Source organism: Lactuca virosa, chromosome 4 (genome assembly GCF_052849685.1).
Source record: "Lactuca virosa cultivar CGN04683 chromosome 4, Lactuca_virosa_CGN04683_v6, whole genome shotgun sequence".
NCBI lineage: Eukaryota > Viridiplantae > Streptophyta > Magnoliopsida > Asterales > Asteraceae > Lactuca > Lactuca virosa.
In genome coordinates, this window is record NC_136429.1 from 456322553 (window position 1) to 456329558 (window position 7006).

The window sequence follows — 7006 nt, forward strand, 5'->3', positions numbered from 1 at the left end:
AGTAAATAACAAAACATGGACTCAAAGTGTGAATTTAACTATACCAGAAGGACGATTTCTCTAATTACTTTTATAATTATAAACATGTACAACAATACAAATGATTATATTAAACTATAAAATTTAAACAATAAAAAAATCGATTATTTAATTTCATCTATTTATGCTAAAATTAAGAAAAATAAAATCTTATTCGGTCTATCCGTTTACAACCACCGGATTCTTGGTCTTCGCCGTCATCGTCAACAACCTTTAATCACGTGGTCGTCTTCATCCCGTGAATCAAACCAATAATTGTTCCACTCGAAATAGTAATTAATTCTCCACTTTCTTCAATGGCGTCCACCCTTTGTTTGTCTCTTCTCATCCTTCTCTCTTCACTATCACTTGCTTCCTCCCAGTATGTCTTACCAGACCACTACTTCATCAACTGTGGATCAAACTCCGATATCGATTTCACCAACAGGAAATTCGTCGGCGACGTCAACCCCCCAACTTTCTATATCTCCGGTGGCCATGTCGCCGCAGAAAACAACAACCCGGCAACCGACACGCCGGCCATCTATCAAACAGCAAGAGTTTTCACTAAGAAATCATGGTACGAACTCGAAGCAGATGAAATCAACACTTTCGTCATGGTACGCCTTCATTTTTCCCGATTCTCTACTAATGGATTCGAATTTTCCAATTCGAAACTCGACGTTTCTGTTTCCGGGTTCTCTGTTTTATCAGGTTTTAGCACCGGAAACACGACTGTGATTAGAGAATTTATATTCCCGATTGGGTCTGAACGAAAGTTTAGAATTGAGTTTACACCCTCCGGTGGATCATCTTCTGCGTTTGTAAACGCCATCGAAGCTTTCACGACACCATCGAATCTATTCAGGCCCGCCTCCAGTTTCCTACGTATTTCACCCGCCGGAAAACTTGCTGATCTGGAGAAGTTAACATCGGATTATGCTTTCAACCCAATCCACAGAGTTAACGTTGGAGGGCAAACGATCAACATAAATCGTGACACCTTAAGAAGAACCTGGACACCTGATGATTCCTTCATCTTCAACAATGGTCCAGCAAGAAACGTCACTTTTGATCGCCGGATTAATTATGCCGACGGCGGAGCAACCTCATTCGATGCTCCTGATGATGTTTACAAAACCGCTAAACAATTAAACAACAGTTTGGTAAACATTACTTGGAATTTCAACGTCAATAAGAATGCCATGTATCTGCTTCGAGTTCACTTCTGTGACATTATAAGCAGAGCCCTCGTCAGTCCCACCGACGCCTTCAACTTCTTCGTCTACAGTCACCACAAGGAGGAGATTCAACCGGGTAACACAATGGATGCGTTACAAGCTCCGTTTTATCTTGATTTGGTGGTGGAGTCCACTGATTCAGATCGTTTGAATATCAGTATTGGCGCAATTCGTGGTAACAGTCAGCCGGTGTTCTTGAATGGAGTCGAGATCATGGAGATGTTGAGAAACTCCGGTGTTCGTGATCCGGCGAAGAAGAAGGGAAAGAGCGTGTTCATCGTGGTTGGATGTGTTCTTGCAGGTGTAGCTTTTCTATTGGTTTTATTAGCAGGTTTCTTCATCGGATCAAGATGTGGGAAACGAAAGCAGGTGGTGGTCGGAGCAAAATCAGAGTCTCATGTGGTGCCATCATATGGCCGGAGTACTTCATACACAGACATAAACGTTGACTTCACAGTCAACAATCCATCACCAGTACTAGACCTCAATCTTAGGATCCCATTTGCCGACATAGTACAAGCAACAAATAATTTCGATGAAAATTTAATGATTGGTAGAGGGGGTTTCGGGAAGGTGTACAAAGGGACACTTCATGGGACCAAAGTGGCGGTCAAACGAGGCCAACATGGTCATGGTCAAGGGCGGCCGGAATTCGTGACGGAAATCATGGTGTTGTCTCGGATCCGCTACAAACATTTGGTATCTTTGATCGGTTATTGTGATGAAAATAACGAAATGTTACTCGTATATGAGTTTATGGAAAAAGGTACTCTTCAAGATCATCTATATGATTCAGATCTCCCGAGACTCACGTGGGAACGGAGGCTTGAGATGTGTATCAGTGCTACCCGAGGGTTGCACTACCTTCACACAGGTTCAGAAGGCGGGATTATTCATCGTGATGTAAAATCAACGAACATTTTGTTAAACGAACATTATGTAGCAAAAGTTGCCGATTTTGGGATATCACGGTTGGATAATATGGATGAAGATGACCATTCGGATGTGAAAGGGAGTTTTGGGTATCTAGATCCTGAATACGTTAGATGTATGAAACTGACGCAAAAGTCAGATGTTTACTCATTCGGTGTGGTACTGCTTGAAGTGTTGTGTGCAAGGCCCGCTCTCGACCACAGACTTCCTGCAAAGGAAGTGAATTTGGCTGACTGGGCGATTAAACAGATAAAAAATGGTAATCTTGAGAAAATAATCGATCCGTTTCTCGCGGGTACGATTAATCAGGACTCATTAAGGAAATTTGTGGAAATAGCTGAGAGATGTTTGAAGGAAACGGGAGACGAAAGGCCGAGTATGGTTGATGTGTTGTGGGATTTAGAATATGTTTTGAAACTTCAACTAATGTCAGTGGATCGTGAGTCGTATGATGATACCACGATAAATACTTCATTTCAGTTGCCGATGTCGATAATTGATAGGTTGCCTTCTCGACTTGATGATGATTATGATGTGAATGATAGCTCGGTTTCGAGTTATCCGAGTGAGAGCCAAGTGTTTTCCCAATTAAAGATTGATGAAGCTCGATTGTTATTAATATAGTTTATTGATATATCGATTTGGTGGATATATAATTTTGTATTTCTTTTGTGAACCATTATATAAGGGTTTGTATAAACATTTTTTTTTTCACGTGGGGAAAAAAAATAGGTTCCTTAAATTACCAAAAAACTTATAGTTGAATTGTGAGGGTGAGTAAAAGACAATTACATGTGGTTGGGATTTGGGAATAAAAAACTTTGTTGATACTTTCATATTTCTTCTAAATTACCAATAACTTGCATATATAAAAGAAAATGGAAAATGACACTCTAGCATAACTATGTTTTTTGTTTGTCTTGGATTGGTCATTGAAGTTATTTATTTTTATTTTTTATTTTATTTATTTATTTATTATTTTGCAGGACTCTAAATTATCAATTAAATGTCAAATAGGGAAACTATCCAGTTTAATTCTGGTTTTATCGGTAACCCTTAGTCCATGTGGCTTTTTTTCGAAATTAAAAATTAAAAAGTTATCTACGTGGCTTTGTTTTCATTTCCTCTAAATAAAATTAAGCCCTAGAAGACCTAAAACTTTATCATCGGTGCACATAAATTCGACGACTCTCCCCTCTCTCTCTCTCTCTCTCTCCACCTACTGTCGCCGCATGGCAGATCCACCGACACCTCCTCCTCCGGCCTCCAGTTAGCCGCCTCCGCCTCCCCCTTCTTTTACGTTGGTTACTAGTGCAACCTCTCCCTCTCTGTGATGATTAGCAGTGTGTTTTTTGTGTAATCAATCAAGTAAGAGAATAAAGGGTGTGTGATTTCTGAGGCAAATTAGGTTTGAAATGACGAGAATGCTACTGAGCATCCTTTCTCCATCATAGATGAAGATGTTTGATTTGTTCTTTTCATCAAACTAGTGGGACTGGCAAGAGATTGATGAATCAAGGAGCTGGCAAGATGGAATATTCGTCACTCTCTATGTTTTTTATGCCCTAGTATCCTCCATAGCTCTTGTACGTTATCTCTTCCTCATTCCTCACACCTTTTCCAACTCTTACAGACTTTAGATGGAATATGTTGATTTCAATCTTTTTGGGGAATGGACTGTGATGAGGGATTAGGGAATCGGAGATGACTGTCATGAAAAGTTAGGGAATGGGAAGAGATGTGGGGGAAAGGATGTACAATCTTCACCTGTTGTTTAGCCATGGAAGTCTGAAGCGGGGAACCACGTAAAAGCTTGCTAATGATTGTTATATTTGATGTCTCCGGAGTCTCTACCGAGCTCGATTCCATGCGTTTGAAATTATAAACCATCATCGCTTTTAGTTTTGTAGTGGTGGTGGGAGATGTATAGTATTAGTGGTAAAATATGGTGGTGGTCAGTAGTAGACAGTCAGGTGGGTGGTGGATGACAATAGACAAGCAGGTGGGAGGTGGGTAGTAGTGATGGACAATGGAGAAAAATTATATTTTTTTTTTCATAGATTAAAGCCAATGTGATATTAAATAATAGGTGGAAATAACTATGTGGCTTTATAAAATTAAATACAAATTTTTATCAAACGCAAAGTCAGTGAGTTTACCGGTTGAGTGCTTCATAAGTTCAAAAGTTGTGTAATTGATAGGTAAATGTCAAGCTTAATGGCCAATTATACAAAAAAATAACTTCAATGACCAATCGAGGAAAAATCAAACTTAGTTGTGCTACAGTGTCATTTTCCCTGAAGAAGAAAGAGAGACAAACTCAAATACATGTATTGCTTTATCCTTAAAGCTATGGATTTTCTTCATCACCTAGGACACAAAGATATTGGAAACACACACGATCCACATGCACCTATAAAACAAAACAACCTAATTAACAACAAAGGTAAAAGATAGAGTGATATTATTAGGAAAAATATATTATTCAGAGCTTTCACAAGAGCATGTTAATTTGAAGTGTGTATATATATATATATATATATATATATATATATATATATATATATATATATATATATATATATATATATATATATATAACATCCTAAAAATTATAAGGTAAAAATTCTATTTTTAATTCAATCATAAACACCATTTGACATTTTTAATCATTCAAGGATATGTCAAAGTAAAATAGTTATCAGAGTATAATCCCAAAATCATAAGGCTGCAGAAATATGAGTGGATGCCCTGTGATCACGCCAGACCCTTCCCTTCCGAACCAGAAGTACCTGAAACCATAAACATAAACTTTAAGCACAAAGCTTAGTGAGTTCCCCCAAAATACCCTATACCATATATACATAATAGTAAAAACATACTAGGTCTATTTCGCCCCCTGCGGTATCTTTCAACCGGTACTGGGTTTATTTCACCCCTTTTGGTATCTTCCAACCAGTACTGGGTCTATTTCACCCCCTTCAGAATCTTTCAGCCGGTATCGGGTCTATTTCACCCCTACCACTAACACATATAATCATAACAATAAGAGTCACAAAGACATCAAGCAGATACAGACATAACATGTAATCGTCACAAAGGTAATTATCATACTACACACGTAATCTAGTGGGTCGACATTGGTGCCTTCGACCCACAGATACACTGAAGGAGACTCACCTCAGTCCGCTGACACTTCAACTGTTGCTTGAGCTACTAGACTAGAGAATCCCCGCGCTAACGAGTCAAATACAATTATAACCAATAATTGGTCACAAAACATAATCGGGACTTAATTCAATAACCCCCACTCCTAGGCTAAAGTACTATTTTACCATTCCCTTCAATTGGCTTAAGTCCATAAGGCACACAAGGCCCAATATGGGTCCAATTCCATATAGGCCCAAAACCTAACAATGACCCATCTCAGCAACACTTGTGGCCCAACATAAGCCCAAACCATGACGTCCATAAAGTGGCCTAAAATCAAGAAGGCTCACTAAAGCGTATGCCCTGCGTACCAAGCTTGTACGCCTCACGTACGTCTTAATGAAGCACAATGTACAACTTGTCAAAGCAGGGAAAATGAAACTTCATGCATTACGTTGAACGTACTCCTACGTATGCCCAACGTACTCATCAAATGTACAAAACCTCTCACTAAGAACTTAATTCTTAAGACCAAACGTTCAAACTCAAATCCAACTTCATTTTAAGGTCTTAACACATAAAGTTGGCAACTTTACCCCTTTGTATGTCTTAATGGGACCTAAAACCCATTTTAATCCAACTAAGACCATAACATGAATAACAACCCATACATGGTTCGTCCAAACTCATCAAGATGACATTTGTATGCACTCACAACTTCAAAAATGATAAGATCCATCATTCTAAGCCCTTGGAGTAGCTCATACTCACAAGAATGACTCAAGGGACCATAATATGCCCAAAACAAGCCCTAAACTAGATCTAAGATGTAGAGTTACCAAGATAGAAATTTAATACCTTTAAATTCTAGCAAAATGAATGAAGACTCTGTTGCATTAGGTGTCTAAGCCCATAACTATAACTGGTATGTACTTCACGCGATAGTAGCATGGTCCTTTTGGGTTGCCTTCACCAGTGCAATTTGATAAGATGGACTTTTGAGAATAGGGTTATTTGTGATTTATTAATATATTATAAGTATAATATATTGATTGAGAAATCATATTATTTAATTAGTATTCATCAAGAATTAATTTGGAATTAATTTAGTGATCAAAAGAGACTAATTAAATATACGGGGACTGAATAAGTAAATCAATGATTCTTATAGTGTGGGCCAATGATCCATGGTTGATTAGGATGGGCTTTACCAATATGATAGTCCATGGAGGTTTAACCCATGGAGCCTAAGAAATATGAAGGGTCATGGTGCATTAGGGTTTGCATGTATGAAACCCTAGCCTTTGTAACACTATAAAAGGAAACCCCAAGAGCTAAAATCGGTTGCCCATTCATTCTAAGAGATTGATAATCGTTTTTGAGTTAATTAGCCTATTCTCTCAAGCCTCCTCTTGCATTTGGTGTTTGTGACACATTAGAGGCATCACACTTGAGGTGCTGAAGCTTTCTAAGGCCAAGAACAATAAACTACATAAAGAGGTATTCATCTAACTTGGTTTTTATGTTGTATATCCTCTATTGTATGCTAGTTAGGATGTATGCTTTGGAAAATTGAAATTGCATGTATAATTAGAGAAAACATAGATCCAAAGCATCTAGGGTTGCAGGTACACCATAGGAGTGTTATAGTGCTTAAAATCCAA

At 38.3% G+C, this 7006-nt stretch overlaps 1 pseudogene; it reads left to right on the top strand.

Moving 5' to 3' along the window:
* Positions 1-215: 215 nt before the first annotated feature.
* Positions 216-3028, top strand: LOC145109147 (putative receptor-like protein kinase At2g23200 pseudogene; annotated as a pseudogene).
* The last annotated feature ends 3978 nt before the right edge of the window (positions 3029-7006 follow it).